Source organism: Bos indicus, chromosome 14 (assembly GCF_029378745.1).
Source record: "Bos indicus isolate NIAB-ARS_2022 breed Sahiwal x Tharparkar chromosome 14, NIAB-ARS_B.indTharparkar_mat_pri_1.0, whole genome shotgun sequence".
NCBI classification, from domain to species: Eukaryota; Metazoa; Chordata; class Mammalia; order Artiodactyla; family Bovidae; genus Bos; species Bos indicus.
Window position 1 is genome coordinate 27002826 of NC_091773.1, and position 19849 is coordinate 27022674.

Here is a 19849-nt window from a genome sequence, read left to right on the forward strand (position 1 = left end):
TCTTCTTGTTTTATTGTCAATACTATTAATATATTCCTGAGGACAATGAACGTTTAATGACATGTTGAGATAAAGCAGCACATTTTCTCAAGTCTTCAAGAATTTTTGGTTGCAAAAAAGGCCTTTCGAGGCTCCCGGAGCCTATGGCATTTCCAGTGCTGGGATTCAAATGGGCGTGGGTGCTGAGGCGGAGAATCAGGCTCTTCTATGGATCTGATCCCAGCCTTTGGTGGGAAGCTGCGGTCTCTGGCCATCATCCTGGATGGGGAGACGGCCAGGTTGCAGCTAGCGCTGCACAGAGAGGACAGTGACTTTGAAGATTGTCCAATGAGAATTGGAAGTATGAACTCTAAAGGATGAAGTCAATGTTATTCTTGATAAAGCAAGCTTGGAAAGTCAACAAAGCGTTGGTTTCATAAAGGCAACAAAAATATTGATGAAAAAGAATTCAGTGGATATCATGAAAATGAAAGAGTTTTTCCATAAGTATGAATATAATCCACATGCCAAGAAAAATTCAGTGGATGAACAAGAAGTCACTGACTCTAAACCAGAGTCCAGTTCAGTTCAGTTCAGTCGCTCAGTTGTGTCCGACTCTTTGTGACCCCAGGAATCGCAGCATGCCAGGTCTCCTTGTCCATCACCAACCCCCAGAGTCCACTCAAACTCATGTCCAACAAGTTAGTGATGCCATTCAGCCATCTCATCCTCTCTCATCCCCTTCTCCTCCTGCTCTCAATCCCTCCCAGTATCAGGGTCTTTTCCAATGAGTCAACTTTTTGCATGAGGTGGCCTAAGTATTGGAGTTTCAGACTCAACATCAGTCCTTCCAATGAACACCCAGGACTGATCTCCTTTAGGATGGACTGGTTGGATCTCCTTGCAGTCCAAGGGATTCTCAAGAGTCTTCTCCAACACCACGGTTCAAAAGCATCAATTCTTCGGTGCTCAGCCTTCTTCACAGTCCAACTCTCACATCCATATGTGACCACTGGAAAAACCATAGCCTTGACTAGACAGGCCTTTGTTGGCAAAGTAATATCTCTGCTTTTCAATATGCTATCTAGGTTGGTCATAACTTTCCTTCCAAGGAGTAAGTGTCTTTCAATTTCATGGCTGCAGTCACCATCTGCAGTGATTTTGGAGCCCCAAAAAATAAAGTCTGACTCTGTTTCCACTGTTTCCCCATCTATTCCTCATGAAGTGATGGGACCAGATGCCATGATCTTTGTTTTCTGAATGTTGAGCTTTAAGCCAACTTTTTCACTCTCCACTTTCACTTTCATCAAGAGGCTTTTTAGTTCCTCTTCACTTTCTGCCATAAGGGTGGTGTCATCTGCATATGTGAGGTGACATATTGATATTGATATTTCTCCAGGCAATCTTGATTCCAGCTTGTGCTTCTTCCAGCCCAGCATTTCTCATGATGTACTCCAAATATAAGTTAAATAAGCAGGGTGACAATATACAGCCTTGATGTACTCCTTTTCCTATTTGGAACCAGTCTGTTGTTCCATGTCCAGTTCTAACTGTTGCTTCCTGACCTGCATATAGGTTTCTCAAGAGGCAGGTCAGGCGGTCTGGTATTCCCATCTCTTTCAGAGTTTTCCACAGTTTATTGTGATCCACACAGTCAAAGGCTTTGCCACAGTCGATAAAGCAGAGATAGATGTTTTTCTGGAACTCTCTTGCTTTTTTGATGATCCAACGGATGTTGGAAATTTGATCTCTGGTTCCTCTGCCTGTTCTAAAACCAGCTTGAACATCTGGAAGTTCATGGTTCATGTATTACTGAAGCCTGGCTTGGAGAATTTTGAGCATTACTTTACTAGCGTGTGAGATGAGAGCAATTGTGCAGTAGTTTGAACATTCTTTGGCATTGCCTTTCTTTGGGATTGGAATGAAAACTGACCTTTTCCAGTCCTGTGGCCACTGCTGAGTTTTCCAAATTTGCTGGCATATTGAGTGCAGCACTTTCACAGCATCATCTTTCAGGATTTGTTTTTTTTTTTTTTTAAATTTTTCTAGCACGGCGCCTTGCCGCCGGTGGACTTTTGAGCCGTTTGCTTAGTCCGTGCCATAGCTAGCCTGCAAGACAAAGGAATTCCATCTTTCAGGATTTGGAATAGCTCAACTGGAATTCCATCACCTCCACTAGCTTTGTTCGTAGTGATGCTTTCTAAGGCTCACTTGACTTCACATTCCAGGATGTCTGGCTCTAGGTGAGTGATCACACCATCATGATTATCTGGGTCGTGAAGATCTCTTTTGGCTCTTCCTTCTGGTTGTTTACTGCTTGGGGTGAGTTTGGCAGAACTTGGGATACAATGTACTACTCAAGTCCAAAATCAGAAAACTGTGAACTACTCGGTGACTTCTCAGAAACAGAAGTGCTTAGAGCACTAAATATTACTTGAATAGTACATTGTATCTCAAGTTCTGCCAAACTCACCCCAAGCAATAAACAACAGAAAGAAGAGCCAAAAAATTTAACTCTATTTTACAAATAGTCACTAGTAAAAACTCCAAAATGTGCACTAAAGATGGATGATTTTGAGTGTGTAACTCCTAAATTAGAACACTTTGGTATCTCTGAATATACTATGTGCTTAAATGACGATTATACAATTGGACTTAAAAATGTGAAGACTAACAGTGAGGAGACCACGGAAATAGAACGAGTGCCCAATGATAATGTCTTTGCCACTCCTGGCCTCAAGACCCAGCTGTTGGAAAAAAATGATGCTGAGCACACCCATTCTCCCTTCTGCACTCCTGGTTTGACAGTCCCTTCTGCAAAGAGCAGCACGGCTTTGGTATCCACAAATTCAGTTCAGTTCAGTTCAGTCACTCAGTCATGTCCAACTCTTTGCGACCCCGTGAATCACAGCATGCCAGGCCTCCCTGTCCACCACCAACTCCTGGAGTTCATTCAAACTCACGTCCATTGAGTCAGTGATGCCATCCAGCCATCTCATTCTCTGTCATCCCCTTCTTCTCCTGCCCCCAATCCCTCCCAGCATCAGAGTCTTTTCCAGTGAGTCAACTCTTCGCATGAGGTGGCCAAAGTACTGGAGTTTCACCTTTAGCATCATTCCTTCCAAAGAACACCCAGAGCTGATCTCCTTCAGAATGGACTGGTTGGATCTCCTTGCAGTCCAAGGGACTCTCAAGAGTCTTCTCCAACACCACTGTTCAAAAGCATCAATGCTTCGGCACTCAGCTTTCTTCACAGTCCAAATCTCACATCCATACATGACCACTGGAAAAACCATAGCCTTGACTAGATGGACCTTTGTTGGCAAAGTAAAGGATGGAGCCAAAGCAAAAACAATACCCAGTTGTGGATGTGACTGGTGATAGAAGCAAGGTCCGATGCTGTAAAGAGCAATATTGCACAGGAACCTGGAATGTCAGGTCCATGAATCAAGGCAAATTGGAAGTGGTCAAACAGGAGATGGCAAGAGTGAACATCGACGTTCTAGGAATTAGTGAACTAAAATGGACTGGAATGGGTGAATTTAACTCAGATGACCATTATATCTACTACTGAGGGCAGGAATCCCTTAGAAGAAATGGAGTAGTCATCATGGTTAACAAAAGAGTCTGAAATGCAGCACTTGGATGCAATCTCAAAAACGACAGAATAATCTCTGTTCGTTTCCAAGGCAAACCATTCAATATCACAGTAATCCAAGTCTATGCCCCAACCAGTAACGCTGAAGAAGCTGAAGTTGAACGGTTCTATGAAGACCTACCAGACCTTTTAGAACTAACACCCCAAAACGATGTCCTTTTCATTCTAGGGGACTGTAATGCAAAAGTAGGAAGTCAAGAAACACCTGGAGTAACAGGCAAATTTGGCCTTGGAATACAGAATGAAGCAGGGCAAAGGCTAATAGAGTTTTGCCAAGAGAACACACTGGTCATAGCAAACAACTTGCAACAACACAAGAGAAGACTGTACACATGGACATCACCAGATGGTCAACACCGAAATCAGATTGATTATATTCTTTGCAGCTAAAGATGGAGAAGCTCTATACAGTCAGCAAAAACAAGACCAGGAGCTGACTGTGGCTCAGATCATGAGCTCCGTATTGCCAAATTCAGACTTAAATTGAAGAAAGTAGGGAAAACCACTAGACCATTCAGGTATGATCTAAATCAAATTCCTTATGATTTATACAGTGGAAGTGAGAAATAGATTTAAGGGACTAGATCTGATAGAGTGCCTGATGAACTATGGACTGAGGTTCGTGACATTGTACAGGAGACAGGGATCAAGACCATCCCCATGGAAAAGAAATGCAAAAAAGCAAAATGGCTATCTGGGGAGGCCTTACAAATAGCTGTGAAAAAAATCCACAAATTATCCATTATCAAAAGCAAACAGTTCATCAAATGATTTGGAAATGAAAGAAAGTGCATTGTTAGCTTCAAATTCAGACAAGTGTTTTGAGAATTTTGCAGGTCCCTCTTCTCCTACGATTTCTTCTTACAAGAATCTTCTCAAAACACCTACACCTCCAGAAGTTACTACAGAAGATTCCAAAAGATATTTGCCAGATTTTGTCAAAATGTAACTCAAACCTAGCGACTCTGGTAGCAATTAGAGTGGTGCCACCCAGCGAACTATTCCTCCCTCGGCATGGAGGACAGAACGTGTGAGATGCTGGCAACAAAGAAAACTGGTGAAGAAATGATGTGGGTCCATCCTTCCATTATAGAAACCGAACAGAGATGAAAGCAAATCTGCTCTCACTTTGTTTTTGACATTCCCCTACGTATTCCCCCTTTTGAAAAACTGACTCATATTAAAGATGAGTATGGACACTGATGTCATAAAATGCTTTTTGTTAAGTTTGATTTAATCTAACCTGTCTTGTTGATGTGTAGATCAGCTACTCAGTTTTGAAAGATCATTATTATTTCATTGATTTCAAGTTTACCCTGACTCATGAAACTGTGTGGTTTAAATAATATTAGGAAGTAGGATAAATAATTTTTGAAATTTAAACGTTACTGTTTGCCACTCACATGAGACCACCTTCAGTCTTCTCAGGGCTGGACAGTTGTTGCTAGAGCTGGGCTTCTTCCTTGGGATTGGCTCTGCCCACTGTCTCCTCTGATGACTGTCCCAAGTCTTCTATACCTTTTATTTCAACAGTGCTCTTTAAGACACTGTTGTTTACAAAAGACAGCCTAAACTGATTCAGCAAAAGAGGAATTTATAGGCCTCGGTAGCTAAACTGCAGAGAAGGCAATGGCACCCCACTCCAGTACTCTTGCCTGGAAAATCCCATGGATAGAGGAGCCTGGTAGGCTACAGTTCATGGGGTTGCAAAGAGTCAGACATGACTGAGTGATCTTCACCATAACACCATAACACCGTGGAATCCATGGACAGTGCCAGACTGATCTGTCATAATTGTTTCAGGGGGATGGGAAGGAAGGCTTGAAGGAGGCTTGATGATGATAAGAGAGAAGTGGGAACTGGTGATGCCATCAGCGCAGGTCAAAGTAGAGGGCTCAGGCATGAGAGCATTTTTGTTTGGGACTCGGGCCTCTGAACTTGAGGAGCAAATTTTAAGGTCAGCAAGGGATAGAGGATGGGAAACAACCACTCTCCTTGAAATATGTTCTTCCTGTTTCCCTGGCTGCTTCTCAATCTCCTTTGCTAGATTTTTCTGCCTTTTTCCATCTTCTAAAATGAGAACTCCAGGATTCATTCCTTAGTATATTGTGAATATACTCACTCCTCCTTAAGCAATCCTGTCCACTCTATGGACTTATATATACCAAGCCACAGTAAACAGTGTACAAAAGGTTGATACAGTTCAGGAGTTAGCATCATTATACTATAAGGTTGACCAGAGCTTACCTTGAAAAACAAGGTAACATTATACTTAGCAAAACTTAAATTATAACTACACAGTAGCTCCTAGGACAGAGAATAAGTTTTTCTTTAGGGACAATTTTCTGACAAAATGAAGAAACACAACGTGACGGGTCTTCCCACATGACTTTCAAGGCACAACCATAAAAGAGGATAATCTTTGCTGAATCAGCCTGATGTAGATCATAAGGCTCGTGGGAAGACCCGTCACATTGTGTTCATCTGGATAAAAATGTATAAGCACCCTCCAGTGCTGACAAGGTGCAACCTCTGCAGAGGCTGCCAGAGGGGTATCAGAGTTGAGCCAATAGGACCATTCCTCAGATGCATGAGATAGATCCAAATTAAAATGAAGTGACTTTTACGTTCATCACATCTTCCTAACTTTTCACTATGATTGAAGCTACTCTAAGTATGATGCGAACAAAAGTAGTTCCCAAATTGTAAACTAATTTATTTATTATCTAATTATTTATCTTTTCTATAAGAAAATCACTTTATTTTTTCTCTTTCTTTTTTATGTTTTAAATTATGAAAGTATGATAACACATTTACAGGAGACTTGGAAAACACAGAACAAGGGTACATATAGTTCCACTATTATATTAAAATTATTTTTCTAAGTAGATAAACTAAGATTTTTAGTTGGAGTTTCAATATCAAAGTCTCAAAAATGAATAGAACAAATATACAGAGAAGTAGAAGGATATCAGATCAGATCAGTAGCTCAGTCGTGTCCGACTCTTTGCGACCCCATGAATCACAGCACGCCAGGCCTCCCGGTCCATCACCAACTCCCAGAGTTCACTCAGACTCATGTCCATTGAGTCAGTGATGCCATCCAGACATCTCATCCTCTGTCGTCCCCTTCTCCTCCTGCCCCCAATCCCTCCCAGCATCAGAGTCTTTTCCAATGAGTCAGCTCTTCGAATCAGGTGGCCAAAGGACTGGAGTTTCAGCTTTAGCATCATTCCTTCCAAAGAAATCCCAGGGCTGATCTCCTTCAGAATGGACTGGTTGGATCTCCTTGCAGTCCAAGGGACTCTCAAGAGTCTTCTCCAACACCACAGTTCAAAAGCATCAATTCTTCGGCGCTCAGCCTTCTTCACAGTCCAACTCTCACATCCATACATGACCACAGGAAAAACCATAGCCTTGACTAGACGAACCTTTGTTGGTAAAGTAATGTCTCTGCTTTTGAATATGCTATCTAGGTTGGTCATAACTTTCCTTCCAAGTAGTCTGAAAATTAAAATTAAAAATTAAAAATTCTTTTAATTTCATGGCTGCAGTCACCATCTGTAGTGAAGGATATAGTAGACCTGAAAAACACTATGAATCAATTCAATATAACTAAGATTTACACAATTTTCATAAAATACTAAGATACAAATTCTATTCAAGTTCCCATAGATTATAAGCTAGGAGACACTGGAACATATCCAGGGGCATAAAACAAGGTGCAAAAATTTCATGGTCTAAAAGTATTGAAATTATACTGAGTCTGTTCTCATAACACTGTAGAATTATGTTAGAAACCACTATCAAAAGGCATTTGAAAATAATGCACATGGTACAATGTGCTTAGTCGCTCAGTTGTGTTTGACTCTTCGTGACCACATGGACTGTAGCCCACCAGGCTCCTCTGTCTATGGGGATTCTCCAGGCAAGAACACTGGAGTGGGTTGCCATGCCTTCTTCCAGACATAGTACAGTGAAAACACCTAATTTGTGATTGCTCATGAATGTGAATGATTGGTGGAGTACTGGTTTCCCCCACTTATCCTTGCTCCCCTTTCGCATATGCTCTTCTCAGAAAACACCCAGGATGTCCTGGGCCATTGACTCAGCATTGCTGCTTTGGTTACCAATGGAATACGGTGGGCTCCATGGCTTGGACCACAATGCCTCCTTCCCTGCTTCTTTTTATAGTTCAATCAACTCAAGTTCAGAGAATTCTGTTTTCACATATCCTATTTAACTTCCTTCTTCCCCTACATCTTTCAAATCTTTCCAAATTAGATGAGAAAAAAAAATGTAATATTAGATTTTCTACCAAGAGTTTGAGGCTATGGAATTAAACAAGGACTAGTAGTCTGCGTGGTTCTCACCGAGTTTAAAATCTAAAGTAGAGAATTATTTATCTTGGATTTCCCTGGGAGTTCAGTGGTTAAGAATTCATCTGCCAGTGCAGGAGACCTGGGTTTGATCCCTTGTCCAGGAGGGATTCCATATGCCACACCACAACTAGAGAGTAACTCCCATTCGCTCCAACTAGAGAAAGCCCCGTGCAGCAGCAAAGACTCAGTGCAGCGAAAAATAAATTAATTTAAAAAAATTATTTATCTCTATGGATGTCTACATATCTGTGTACTCAATGTGAAATAAAACAAGGAGGGTACTCTGATCTGATTCAAAAGAAAGTTCTGTTAAAGAAAAATCAGTTTTACACATTTCTTTCTTCTTTCATTTATTTGTTCTCTCTTGCTTTCTCTCTCTCTCTCTTTTTTTTGGCACCATTTTACAGCATGTGGTCTGTTGATACGCTTTTGCCTTATTTACATGACCCTGTTCTATTTTTTAGTTTCACACAGGGATGGAAAGTGTGTGCATGCCTGGTGGCAGCCTCTTTGTCTCCCATTTGCCTTTTCCTCCTCTCTGTGAAATCGGATCTCTGCAAGAAAGGGCCAAGATCACAGCACGTGTTAGGGAACGCACAGAGTGACCTGTAATCTCTCTCTCCTTCTGTCCTTCCATTTCCTGTCTATGGAACAGGTCAGCCTGAATTTTTCTGCAGCACTGGCAGGATCAAAAGTCAGGCAAAATTGAGCTGTGTTCCACTTTTATTATGAAATAATCGTCATATCTGCATCTGCGTGGTAATACACACACACATGCCCGCAAAATTATCTACCTCCTAAGCATCCATTCACGCTGGGAGAGGATGATGAATGTACCAGATGCTCCCATGTCGTGGTGAGCTCATGGAGACGGGTGGAGGAGGGCAGCTTGCCAGCTGTTTGGGTGGCTTCATCAGGGGAGTGCGTCAGCTCAGTGGCTCCTGCTGTATCACCCCTGATACCCGTTCTAATATGTCCCATTGGAAGAAAGCCAGACCCCTGACACTAAGATTTAGGCCTATTTTTCATCTTCTGGCAATCACATTTTTCCTCTCTTATCCTCTCCCCTTGCAAACCTCCAGCTAGGCCGTTACTGTGTCTCCCCAAGAGTGCTACTAAGCCTTACTCTCAGGCTAGGGCTCCTGTTTCATATGGTTATATTTGGTCCTTGAAATATTTACCAAAACGTATTATTGGGTTTGGGCCAGACCTTGGCCTAGAAACCAGATGATCTCCTTTTCCCAGAATCAATAGCTTTCATCTATTCCTGAGCTCCTAAAAGCCAGCAAGTCCTCCAAAATGAAACACTCGCCAAACTTTTGCCAGCAGACGGAGCCCTGAAGTCAGAGCTGGAAGGGGAGGAGTATGAGAGCAAGTTCCTTGGATCAAGCAAAGTGCTTGTCCAGGCTCCCCTCCTGCAGCTGGCAGAGCAGCGGCAGCCTCAGTGGACCCTGGACCATGCCGGAGCCACGTAATGACGCCCAGGGGCCTACGAGTCTGTGCCGCGGGTGTGGCCTGGCGGTGGCCAGCTCCCAGACTCCGTTCTCTTCCCACAGCCTTTGTGTCCTTGAGCTAGACTGAGCTGGCTTGACGAGATCAGACAGGCCCTGCAGTCCTATTGTTTTAACAAGTAGTGCTGGTGGTGGGGGAAGCCGAGGGGCGTGCTGATCTGAAGTTTTAAATAGAACCCCATCCAGACTCAGGACTAGATCCTAGACAGCATCCGTGCCCACACGGTCCACCCAATAGGGGTGCTTGTCTAAAGGGCGCACCAGGCAGCTGATAAAAGAAGCTGTGTGTCACAGGCTGTGGGAAGGAGAGGGGTTTATTTGTTTGAAATTCTGCAGTGTGGTTATTTTAACTATCTGGGGCACCAAGATACACACATACACACACACACAAACACACACACACACACACACACACACACACACACACACACAGAGGAATTGCTCCCCTGTGCTGTGTCATGAGGCAGGAGTGATGACTTTATTCCCTAATTTGGAGTAGGACATTTGGGTGCTGTGTTTGTGTGTTTGTTTATCTGCCATCTCTGGCCATAGGGCCATGGCAGGGACCAGGGTGTGGCAAGAGGTAGTATTTTGGTCAGAAAGTATGGAAATTCCTAGTTGTAGTTTATACCTATTTTTTATGGCCATTTTGATTTGTGTTACCTGCTGGGTTTTCTATAGAGTCTGAAAGGCATGCAAACTGTCAAGATTCAGAGTGAAACCTCAGAAGATTTAATCTAATTCATTCTGAAACTGGTTGTATTTTTCACTTTAACAATAAATCTAGTAAGTTCAAGGACAGTTGTTGAACTCAATAATTTTTCTTCCCGCGTTTTTGATGCTGGTCTGTGAAATCCACCAGTGTAGAGACCTCAGGCATTTTTGTGTGTATCAGGCCATTCTTTTTATCTTGGTTTAGTAACTACCCTGAATGATGTTTCCTCTGAAATTTTCTAAGAATTAGATACTGTTAGGTCAAAAGAGTTCTCTGCAGGCACACCTCACCTTACTGCACTTCGCAGACCACTGCTTTTTTACAAGTTGAAGGTCTGTGGCAACCTTGAGTAAACAAGCCTACTGGTGCCAGTTTCCAGTGGTGTCTGCTCAGTATGTGTCATCGTATCCATTTTGATTGTTGATGTTGCTTAGTCTCTCCGGTCTGTCCGACTCTTTGCCATCCCATGGACTGCAGCATGCCAGGCTTCCCTGTCCTTTATCATCTCCCAGAGTTTGCTCAAACTCATGTCCATTGAGTCAGTGATGCCATCCAAACATCTCATCCTCTCTCGCCCCCTTCTCCTCCTGCCTTCAATCTTTCCTGGCATCAGGGTTTTTTCCAATGTCAGCTCTTCATATCAGCTGGCCAAAGTATTGGAGTTTCAGCTTCACCATCAGTCCTTCCAATGAATATTCAGGGTTGATTTCCTTTAGGACTGACTGGTTTGACTTCCTTGCTGTCCAAGGGACTCTCAAGAGTCTTCTCTAGCACCACAGGGCAAAAGCATCAATTTTGATAATTCTTCAGTTCAGTTCAGTCGCTCAGTTATGTCCAACTCTTTGCGACCCCATGAATCGCAGCACGCCAGGCCTCCCTGTCCATCACCAACTCCCGGAGTTCACTCAGACTCACGTCCATCGAGTCAGTGATGCCATCCAGCCATCTCATCCTCTGTCGTCCCCTTCTCCTCCTGCCCCCAATCCCTCCCAGCATCACAGTCTTTTCCAATGAGTCAACTCTTCGCATGAGATGGCCAAAGTACTGGAGTTTCAGCTTTAGCATCATTCCTTCCAAAGAAATCCCAGGGCTGATCTCCTTTAGAATGGACTGGTTGGATCTCCTTGCAGTCCAAGGGACTCTCAAGAGTCTTCTCCAACACCACAGTTCAAAAGCATCAATTCTTCGGCACTCAGCCTTCTTCACAGTCCAACTCTCACATCCATACATGACCACAGGAAAAACCATAGCCTTGACTAGATGGACTTTTGTTGGCAAAGTACTTCAAATATTTTCATTACCATGTTTGTGATGATGATCATGAGCTTGGATGTTACTATTACAAATTTCTGAAGGCTCAGATGATGGTTAGCATTTTTAGCAATAAAGTGCTTTTTAACTAACATAGGTACACTAGTTTTTAAAGAAATAACACTATTGCACACTTAATAGACCATAGTTTAGTGTAAACATAACTGTTACATGCACTTGCACTAGAAACCAGCAGATTTGTGAGATTCACTTTCTTGCAGTATTAGCTTTACTGTGGTGGTCTGGAATCAAATCTGCCGTGTCTCTGGATATGCCTATGCATTTTTCTCATTAAGTTCAAATTTTTCAAAACCAATATCCTGTTATATGATAAATATTCAATGTTAAGATGAACAGCTGCAAATTCAAATTAGCCCAGTTAGGGGCTATTTACATTTGAATTTTCTGAAAACATTTGTGAAGGTTGAAGAAAAAAAAAATAGGTAGGAATAATTGACCTAAGATCAAAAGCATGCCAAAGACTAAGGCATTATTTCTCTGAAAGAGGTTATTTGGAAAACTCAAAACATCTGGTTTATATTATAAAATATAAGCATAGAAAAAGTAGCAGTCTTTGAGACATCAGCTTTTATATTTCTGGAATTTTACAATCTCTCTGTTCCCTGTTTCTTTAAAAACAAAACGAAACCTCTGTTTTACTGTTTACATTAGTTTCAGTTGGGGAGGGGCAGTGGTGTGAGGCTGGGGGAGTCATGTCACCGATGATATTAAAGGAGACCTGTGCGATTTCCTTCTTTACTTTTCATATCTCAATTCCCTGGCTGTTCGATTGAGTTCCTAAGGTGCTGACAGCTGGTAATACGCTAAACTGCAATCCACTTTCCCCAAGTTATTGATATTTCCTAACTGAGGTTTAATGGTGTGACTTGGCTTAGGTGAAAATGTGCCAAGGTCTTGGGTCTCCTGTGTTTCATCCAGGTTTGTTATAGTTCCAGGAACGTACTTGCCAGAGGCTAGAAAAACCATGTCACCCGCTGGTCCTCCCAAGGCAGGTGGCTGTCAATTGCCTATATTCTCAAAATACCTCTACACAGACCAAAAAAGGGATCTAGCAGTAATTCTTTCTTTTGGGCTATTTGTCCTATTGACAAAAGCTGGTGCATCTCAGATACTGAAAATTTCAATTTGGCAAAAATGAATAGCTATTTACATTGTAGAAAATCATCTTTATTTAGAAAAAGCATTAGGAAAATAAAAGTAAAAATATCTGGTAGGCTTCCCTGGTGGCTCAATGGTAAAGATTCTGCCTGCCATTATAGGAGATGTGGGTTTGATCCTTGGTCTGAGAAGTTCCCCTGGAGAAGCAAATGTCTACCCACTCCATTACTCTTGCCTGGAGAACCCCACGTACAGAGGATCCTGGCATGCTACAGTCCATGGGATCATTAGGAGTTGGACATGACTTAGCAACTGAACAACAAATATCTGGTGCTAGTTAATACTGATGGCTGCATGGCACTATGAACGCATTAAATGTCAGTCATCATGAATCTTACATGTATTTTATCACAATAAAAAAGTCAGTAGAGAAAATTTATCTTTCTCTAGTGGCTGAGAATGTTGATGTTGACTATCATTGTAGCTGTGTGGTTTCTAGTGAGGTGGAGCTTAAGCTAGTGGGGCCAAGGGGGAATATTTCACACCTGGACTTATATATTGCTGGCACTAAAGCTTATCAATGGCAGGTGGTAGATAATTAGTGTGTGTGTATATATATATATATATATATATATATATATATATATATGGTATATCTTAGTAAAGTAATTTCTTCACAATAAGGATTTAACAATTGAAAAACAGTGTGAAGTCCATAATTTATAGTAATTAGTTATTTTGGGGAAATTAAAAAACCTAACAACACATATTGCAAGGCTCACTGACTGCCACTATCTTTCCTGGTTTGTTGTTGTTTAGTCGCTAAGTCATGTCCGACTTTTCTGTGACCTCATGGACTGTAACCTGCCAGGCTCCTCTGTCACCTACACCAAGCACATGTATAGTAATATTCATGAAGTGATTAAAAACTTTGTTCCTTTGAATAAAATGGCCATTAAGTAAGAGAAAGTTAAGTGAAGATAGAAAATGGAGTTAACTTGTGGAGAGTTGGTCAACACATAGCTTTTGACAGAGATGTAACAAAGGAGGAAGTAAGAGGTAAGTGGGGCTTCCTTGGTGGCTCAGTAGTAAAGAATCCATCTTCGAGCAGGAGACATGGGTTTGATCCCTGGGTTGGGAAGATCCCTTGGAGGGGGGCATGGCAACCCACTCCAGTATTCTTGCCTGGAAAATGTCATGGACTGAGGCGACTGGTGGGCTGCAGTCCATGGGGTTGCAAAGAGTCAGACACAACTGAAGCAGTTGAGCATGCATGCATGCATGCAATGGGTAGATGAGCATTTCGGAGTTCTACTGTTTGGGATTCATCTGATCCCTATTCCTTCTTTCCCTTGTGAATGTCAGGGGTATTGTATCATCTATTTTATCCAATACATCAGGACCATAATGCCTGTGCTGAAACCCATGAGTTGCCTTCTTAAAATAACACAAATTTCAATTAAAGATATGTTTGCTGAGCATGTAGTTTGCAAAGCATAGTATTAGATGTTAAAATGGAGATTGGTATGGCACAGATTATATCAAGGAACTAGAAGTATTATAGAAAAGACAGGTGTCTGAAAGGACAATCACACTCTAATAAAAGAGGGTGTTAAATGCTGAAAGTGAAATTGCCCTGGAGGTTCACAGAGGAGAGAGAAAGAACCACAAGAACTAGCTTTTTAGTTGTGAGGTTGTGGTGCATGTGGTGGGTCCTTTTAGAAAGGAGATGGTGTTGGAACAGTGGCTAAGAATTTGGCAAACTGCGAAAGAATTTTAAAATGGCAGAATTGAAAAGATAAGGCAAAGGCAAGGAATAGAAAATGCCCAGGTGTTGGGAAAATGCTGTAATTTTAGTTTGGCTGGCAGAAGGTTGTTTGTAGGGAATCAGTAAGAGTTAAGATTAGGAATGTAGGTTGGCTCTACACGTCAGGACGAGGCATGTTGTGTTTAATCCAGAAAGCGCTGGAAGATACTGACAGTTTCTGAGGAGGCAGTGACATGATCCAAGTCATGCTTCACTGATGGTGAGGACTGAACTGGGATGGTTTGGGAAGAGACCTGCCGAGCGGAAGCTGGTAGAGTGCCCTGTGAGGAAGAGAGAGCAGAAGGAGTCGGGACCTGGGCCAGGCTGGAGGCAGCGGGGGGGAGAAAAAGAGAAAAGGCAGAATCTACATTTGGTTTGGCAACTAATCGGGTCCAGGTGGATTAAAGAGAGTTCTGGAAAGATGGCAACTTGAATGTGTCCAGGCTTCTTCTCCTGAGCCAACGCTTGCTGAAGCCAGCAGGCATACCAGGCTGGAGGGTATGAGGTTGGATGGCCTCGTCTCTGGCGGATTCCAAGGTTGAGGCAGGATTTCTGCTCCGTTTGTTTGACAAGAGCCTAGAGTTAATGCGTAGAGCCTGGGTGAGGCAAGTAAATTGTGTCTTGGTCTGCAGAGATAAGAGTATTCTTTTTATTTTTTAAAACTTTTTATTTTATATTGGAGTCTAGCCAATTAACAATGTTGTGACAGTTTCAGGTGGACAGCAAAGCAACTCAGCTGTACATATATATGTGTCCATCCTCTCCCAGACTTCCCCCTCATCCAGGCTGCCACCTAACAGAGCAGAGTTCCCCGGTGCTAGACAGTAGTGTTCTTACTGCTGGTAGAAACAGAAGGGAGGGTGCTTGCCTTTCAGCCCGGCTTATAAAAAGCTTAGAAGTCATTATTCCAGTCCTCGTAGCAAGAAAAAAATTAACAAGCTGAAAATCAACACCACTTATTAGATCCATCAGAGACCAAAGTCAAAGGGCAAACCGCCCGCCCCCTCCAAATTAGAGCTCTATAGGCAGATTCAGAGGATCACAGTTTATTGGAGCAGAGGTGCTGAAGCGGAAACCTCCGTGGGAATCAGTACCAGGTTCCTTTTACCTAGGGCATCATACCCAGCTTTCAGCAAAAAATTACAAGACATACTGAAAGACACAACGCACAATTTGAAGAGACAAAGCAAGTATCAGAACCAGACTCAGATATGGCAGATGTTGGAATTATCAGACTGGGAATTTAAAACAGCTATGATTAATAGGCTAAAAATCCTAATTCAAAAAGTGGACAACACGCAAAAAGAAATGCATAATATAAACAGGGAGATGAAAACTCTAAGAACCAAAAGGAAGGCTTGAAAAAAAAAATGAAGGGAAAAACCAGAAATGAAAAATGCTTTTGATGGACTCTCCAATAGCCTGGACACAGCTGAGGAAAGAATCAATGATATTGAAATGTCAGTAGGCACTTATGAAACAATGCAAAGAGATAGAACGAAAAAGTTCAAACAGGATATGCAGGAACCATGGGGACAATTACAAAAGGTGTTACATATGCATAATAGGCAAGAAGAAAGAGAGAGGAATGGAAGAAACCATTGAAACAATGATGATTGGAAATTTCCTAAAATTAATGATAGACACGGAACCACAGAGCCGGGAACTTCAGAAAACACCAGGCAGGATAGATACAAAAAGAAAAAAACCCACTTAGACATAGCACATTTAAACTTTAGAAAATCAAAGATAAAACAAATCTTTAAAGAAGCCCCAGGGTGGGATGGGGGAGTACATTATTTTATTTATAGAAGAGCAGGGATAAGAAGGGCTTCCCAGGTGGCGCTAGCGGTAAAGAACCCAACTCCTGTGCAGGAGACATAAGAAACACAGATATCATCCCTGGGTTGGAAAGATCCCTTGGAGAAGGAAATGGCAACCAACTCCAGTATTCCTGCCTGGAGAATTCCAGGGACTGGAGGGCTGCAGTCCATGGAGTCACAAAGAGTTGGACACGACTGAAGCAACTTAGCACGGATGCGGGGATAAGAAGTACTGATACATCAAACTTTTATTCAGAAACTAGACTAAACTTGGATTGTTTACATGTCACTCTCGTGCTGGAAAATAGGCAATAATGTGCTTCGGCTACTCTGAATACAGATCTAAGACCAGGAATTCAATGCTTCGCCAAGATTACGATTAACCGACAGAATGAAAAGAAGATATTGGTGGATTTGCAAGGATTTAAAACTCTTATCACCCAGTGGGATGACTAATTTGTCTTGGTATGTCCAGAACTTTGTCCATCTTAGCACTGAAAAGTCTGTCTCCTGGAAAACCCCTAGTCTTAGGCAAATGAGACAACTGGTTACTGTAAAATATTACACAAGAAGAAAACCAGTATCAAGTGAAAAAAAAAAACACAAAACGACTTTGAGATGGGTAGTTTTATCAGTCAGGAAAGATTTTGTGCCCCCTCTTTTACTGGAACCCCTCTTTCCCTTTCTTAGAATTTGATAATATCTGGAACTATTTTTGGTTGGGGGAGGTGAGAATTCAGGTACTGGCATTTAGGGGTAGAGACCAGAGATATTGCTGAATATCCTATCCTACAACGCACAGCACAGCACCCCTACCCCCAAAATGAAGAACTGTCTTGTTCAAGATGTCAGTAGTGCCAAGATTGGGAAACCCTGGATTCAGGGAAGGTAATTAGAAATGGAGAGAGTTGTGAGTCCAAACCTCACTGTATTTACATATAGAAAACTTAAATGTAAGTGGAGAATCAAAGATTGTCTTGGGACGTGCACTGTAAGAGCTAATAAAAGGTATCTGAAATGAAAAAGGTGAAGTGGGCTTCCCTGATGGTCCAGTGGTGAAGAATCTGCCTGCCAATGCAGGGGACATGGGTTTGATCCCTGGTCAGGGAAGATCCCACATGCTGCGGAACAACTAATCCCATGAGCCACAGCTACTGGGTCTGTGCTCTAGAGCCTGTGGAACCTCCACTACTGAAGCCTGAGTGCTCTGGAGCCTGTGCTCCCAACAAGAGAAGCCACTGCAGTAAGAAGGCCTGGCACCAAAACTAGAGAGCAGCCCCTATTTGCCACAATTAGAGAAAACCCACGAGCAACAGTGAAGACCCAGCATAGCCAAAAAAATAAATTACTTTTTTTAAAAAGAGGTGAGCTGCAGAGAAATCCTCATGGTACAAAGCTACCTCTGCAAAACCTAGTCACTGAGGTCAGGACAGGAAGCTGGTAGGTAAGGCATTATAGTGTTTAAAAGGGATGACCAATGACCACTGGGATGGGAATGGAACCCATCAGGGTCTAAAGTATCTTGGAGAAGAAAATCTTAGGTATCTTGTTTTCATACAATAGTGAACAAACAGGTATGTCAGTAGGTCCCAGGAAAGGGACTCTGTGGGATGGAAAAGTACATTGGAATTTCCATATTAACAATGGGTCTAAAAGAATAGAGCAGCAATTTGATCAGATCTTTGAAAAGAAGAGATGTGGTGTAGAAGGTCAGTTCAGTTCAGTCGTTCAGTCCTGTCTGACTGTTTGCGATCCCATGAATTGCAACACACCAGGCCTCAGTGTCCATCACCATCTCCCGGAGTTCACTCAAACTCATGTCCATCGAGTCGGTGATGCCATCCAGCCATCTCATCCTTTGTCGTCCCCTTCTTCTCCTGCCCCCAATCCCTCCCAGCATCAGAGTCTCATCAGAGTCTTTTCCAGTGAGTCAACTCTTCGCATGAGTTGGCCAAGTACTGGAGTTTCAGCTTTAGCATCATTCCTTCCAAAGAATACCCAGGGCTGATCTCCTTTAGAATGGACTGGTTGGATCTCCTTGCAGTCCAAGGGACTCTCAAGAGTCTTCTCCAACACCACAGTTCAAAAGCATCAATTCTTTGGTGCTCAGCTTTCTTCACAGTCCAACTCTCACATCCATACATGATCACTGGAAAAACCATAGCCTTGACTAGACGAACCTTTGTTGGTAAAGTAATGTCTCTGATTTTCAATATGCTATCTAGGTTGGTCATAACTTTTCTTCCAAGTAGTAAGCATCTTTTAATTTCATGGCTGCAGTCACCATCTGCAGTGATTTTGGAGCCCCCCAAAATAAAGTCTGACACTGTTTCCACTGTTTCCCCATCTATTTGCCATGAAGTGATGGGACCAGATGCCATGATCTTCGTTTTCTGAATGTTGAGCTTTAAGCCAACTTTTTCACTCTCCTCTTTCACTTTCATCAAGGGATAGCAAAATCCTGCTTGCCTTAGTTTTGCCAACTGAGGTTCTAAGATGTCACTGTTTTATTTCTGTAGAATATAATTCAGAAATCCATGACCTTTTAATAAATACATGAGATTTAGTTCAAGGTCCTTAATGAAATAGCACAACAATAATTATTGCTTCCCCCTCATCTCAAAACTCATTCACTGTATCTGAAATTCAGATAATTTTTTGCAAAGTATACTCCAAGTATTTTCTGGAGGAGGGCATGGCAACCCACTCCAGTATTCTTGCCTGAGAAAACCCATGGACAGAGGAGCCTGGAGGGCTATAGTCGATAGGGTCACAAAGTGTTGGATACAACTAAAGCGACTTAGCACAGCACAGCACCCCAAATGTCAGAGAAAGAAATGGCAACCCACTCCAGTATTCTTGTGTGGGGAAATCCCATGGACAGAAGGACCCTGGCGGGCTACAGTTCTTGGGGGTCACAAAAAGTAGGACATGACTTAGCAACTAAACAATAACAACATCCCAAATATTGCAAAACTATCCTAGACCATAATCCAAAGCAATATTTTTTGAACAGCTAGATATGATCATTCAGGAAGACGGCTATATTTTTCAAGTTAGTAATTAAAAATATTATTCAAATATAACACTAATGTTTTTAAGCAGCAAACATCTTCTAGAACTTTTAATTCCTGAGCCCTTTTAATTATATTTTATTTTCCCCCAATTTAATATTTTCTAAGAGATCTTGATCTTGACTTCCATGCTATTTTCTAGACCATAATCTCCAAGATTGTCAAGGAAGTGCTAAATAGTCAAAGCAATAAAAACAAATTGGATTTGCATGGTGCTTTACTTCTTTCTTTGGAAGGAATGATGCTAAAGCTGAAACTCCAGTACTTTGGCCACCTCCTGAGAAGAGTTGACTCATTGGAAAAGACTCTGATGCTGGGAGGGATTGGGGGCAGGAGGAGAAGGGGACGACAGAGGATGAGATGGCTGGATGGCATCACTGACTCTATGGACGTGAGTCTGAGTGAACTCTGGGAGATGGTGATGGACAGGGAGGCCTGGCGTGCTGCGATTCATGGGGTCGCAAAGAGTC

The 19849-nt window shown here is 42.3% G+C and overlaps 1 pseudogene; it reads left to right on the forward strand.

The window, feature by feature from the left end:
• Positions 1 to 207: 207 nt before the first annotated feature.
• On the forward strand, positions 208 to 4698 carry LOC109568221 (SKA complex subunit 3-like; annotated as a pseudogene).
• The last annotated feature ends 15151 nt before the right edge of the window (positions 4699 to 19849 follow it).